This window comes from Halyomorpha halys, unplaced genomic scaffold, assembly GCF_000696795.3.
Source record: "Halyomorpha halys isolate HHAL.00 unplaced genomic scaffold, Hhal_1.1 Scaffold17.1, whole genome shotgun sequence".
NCBI lineage: Eukaryota > Metazoa > Arthropoda > Insecta > Hemiptera > Pentatomidae > Halyomorpha > Halyomorpha halys.
In genome coordinates this window covers 33,286-36,460 of record NW_027112056.1, presented here as the reverse complement: position 1 = coordinate 36,460, position 3,175 = coordinate 33,286, and the positions used below count along the sequence as shown (strand labels likewise).

Genomic DNA, 3,175 nt, shown 5'->3' with positions numbered 1-3,175 from the left:
GTCCACTCCATCATTACAAGTAATTCTTTATTCCAACCAGCCATACCAGCACATATTAATTAATTTGGGTAATATCCCCCAACTTTTACTCCGGGGATTATCTAAATTAAACAAAATTAAATATATGTATTTATAGTTGACCGTAAAAATTGATATATAGGAAGATGGTCAGGGTTGCGGTCAAAGGAGAAACAAAAATAGTTTACGACTATTTATTTTCTGACGTTTCGCCCAACTTTGTAGGGCTAAAAAGATACAAAATGATACAATGATAAAAAATACTAAATATTTTTATTCTTATCATTGTATCATTTTGTATCTTTTTAACCCTGATGAAGCCCTACAAAGTGGGCCGAAACGTTGGAAAATAAATAGTTGTAAACTATTTTTGTTTCTCCTTTGACTGCAACCCTGACCATCTTCCTATATAAACAAAATTCAATTTCTATTTTTTTTTCCTTTGTAATTTCTTTTTCCTTTTTTGGTTTCATTATCTGTATATAGTCTTCTTGCACATTTCATATTCCTCTTCTCTGGCAATCCATTACAAATATTTAACTTACTACACAAGTTATAATTTAAGAAAACATTTAATTTTGATACTTTCAGTAAGCATTAAAAAAAAATTAAATAAATGACAAGTAAAAGTTATGAATGAATGAAAATGTGGAAATAAAATGACAATAAGTAATGTTATATGTAAGTAATAATAAGTAACACAGACAACAAATAAATAAATTAGTTAGAAAGAGATAAATAAGTTGAAAACTGATAAATAAGTTTATTTTTTTACTTTATTTTAATTTATTTATTGATATTTAAAACTGTATTAAAAATGTATACATCAAGTAAATTTGATGTCAGTTATATAATGGACATGTGGAGAATCTACCCATTCATAGAACTCTAATAACATTTCTAGAGAAGATCTTGAGGCTATGTTCATTTCAGATGCCTAGGAGGTTTATCAGGTAATGGAGAAGAAACCAGGTTACCAGGTTAGTTAATAATAAATAAATAATGTAAACAAATAAATAGGTTATAAACAAGAAAAAAAATAAAAACAAGCTAATACATAATATTAAATATCTTCATCAAATTACCATGCAGATGGTAAAGCCTAGGGAGTACAGAATAATACTTTCAGCCAAGATTGCAATATACACAAGATAACATCCAATTCTTCTAAAAACTTCCTTAAACTATTTGGAATTCTGTGAGATCCAAAACGAGAGACCTCTCACAGTGAATTCCCTCTCTCTGAAGGTCTTGCATAATTTCTTTTAGAAAAGAGTGTATTTTTCATATATTTCCTTCTTATTCCTTTCCTTTCCAACCACTTGATTAAGGTCATTATTCTCATCATCATCATCATCTCTTGAACCGCATTGACCAGTATGAGGAGGAAGTTTATAGAGCCCTTTCCAGCTCTGCCGGTCTTCTGCAAGGTGCCTTCTGTCATTCCATTGAAGACCTCTTTTTTAGAAGTCTATTTTTACCTCATCTTCCCATTCTTTTAGGCCGTCCTCTTCCTCTCTTTTACTTTGGTTCGATAGGCCTTGCTAGCTATCCTCCTTGGTTCCATTCACAGAAGATGTCCCAGCCCTTTCCGTCAATTCTCTTCTATTACATCGTTGGCTGGCTTAATATTGAGGTTCGACCTGTTGGTGGTGTTGTCTTACTCTGTCTTCATTATTCTCTAATCACAAAAAAATGTTCAAAATGAAAAAAAAAAACACTGCCTATCTCTCTTCATTCTATAATTATCTTCTTTTTTTTTTTCTAAATGCTCTGTAGGCAACAGAAATATCAGAAATAATTGAATGATACCACATTTATACCCTCTGGCTTAGCAAAGTGAAAATTCATTAAGTGTTTTGGAGAATTCGATTTAAAAAAAAAAACTCACTAATCTAATTTATAATAATGTTATAGTTATAAAACAAATAGATTTTATTGTCAAGTCAAAGGTATAATTTGCAACTTACATTAATTAAATAATTAAAGAAAGCAGACGAAATATGTTAAATACAATGAACAATGACTTATTGTCATGGGCAACCATCATTTATTGAAATCAGATCATCAGCTAACTCTGGATGTAGTTTGATATTTATGAACTATAGCAAAATTAAAATTAAATTATTGAGACACTTCATTCCCTCATTTTTCAGGGGTATCTTCATGAAGCACCATTGACAAAGTGGTTATCTGTTATCTGGGAGTTGTTGCCGGAAACATTTCAGACTTGTTGGTTTTTTGTAAAATTACGCTATGTTTTAAAGACTTTGTTACCGTTGCCATGGGGAAATAAAAACACTGGCTCTAGCCAGATCTATCTGCTTGGACAAGAAGTTTTACGGTTGTCATGGGAAAAACAAAACACAAGCGATATGTTCAGACGAGTGGGTTTTGGTTTTCTGAAGGTGACAGTTTGATTTTTGTATACGTTACGACTGTTCAATGTGAAGGGGTAATAGTTTATCAGGCCCTGTGTCTTACTGTTTGAACCGAAATAGCACCATCTGAGAAATTGTATGTTTTGTTTTTCAAAATTATGGTGTTCTACTTCAATGGACGTTCATTAACACTAGAAGTGGGGATATAGTGCAGTGTATGGCAACGTTTCTTCATCACGTCCTGGATATGATGAGAGTTGTGGTAGGTGTCATTTTTATACTACTTCACAATTTTTCAATTATTTAAAAAATGACTCTAATGATTTTAATCAAGCTTGATGTATCAATGTAAAATTAAATGATATTTAATTTCAGCTGGGCCTTATGCTCATTGAAATAGATTAAGAGGGCTTAAAAAAATTCTAATAAAGTACCTTTAAACAACAACAAAAATCTTTTTAGGCTTTTGCTGTAAATCCCTCAAAACTTTTTCTTTAAATACTAAACCTCTAAGGAGGCCCTTTATGCTTATTTTATATAAAAAATTCAGTCTCTACTTACATCATAATTGTGGATATGCCCCATTCCTAATGCTTAATTAAGAAAGAAATCAAAAATAAATAATTATTATCTAAATTTTAAACTGGAAAACTTATTCAATTACCACCAAGATTGATAATGTATATTTGACATAAACAATTTATGAACAATTAAGAGAATCCTGTTGGTTTATTTCTTTTAAAAATGAAAAACATGAAAGAAATAGTAAAAGGAAT

General features: G+C 30.5%; 1 long non-coding RNA gene across 1 annotated transcript in view; it reads right to left on the bottom strand.

Moving 5' to 3' along the window:
- Positions 1-3,175, bottom strand: part of LOC136796388 (uncharacterized) — a 14,813-nt gene that overhangs the window by 646 nt on the left and 10,992 nt on the right. The gene's annotated exons all lie outside the window — the stretch shown is intronic.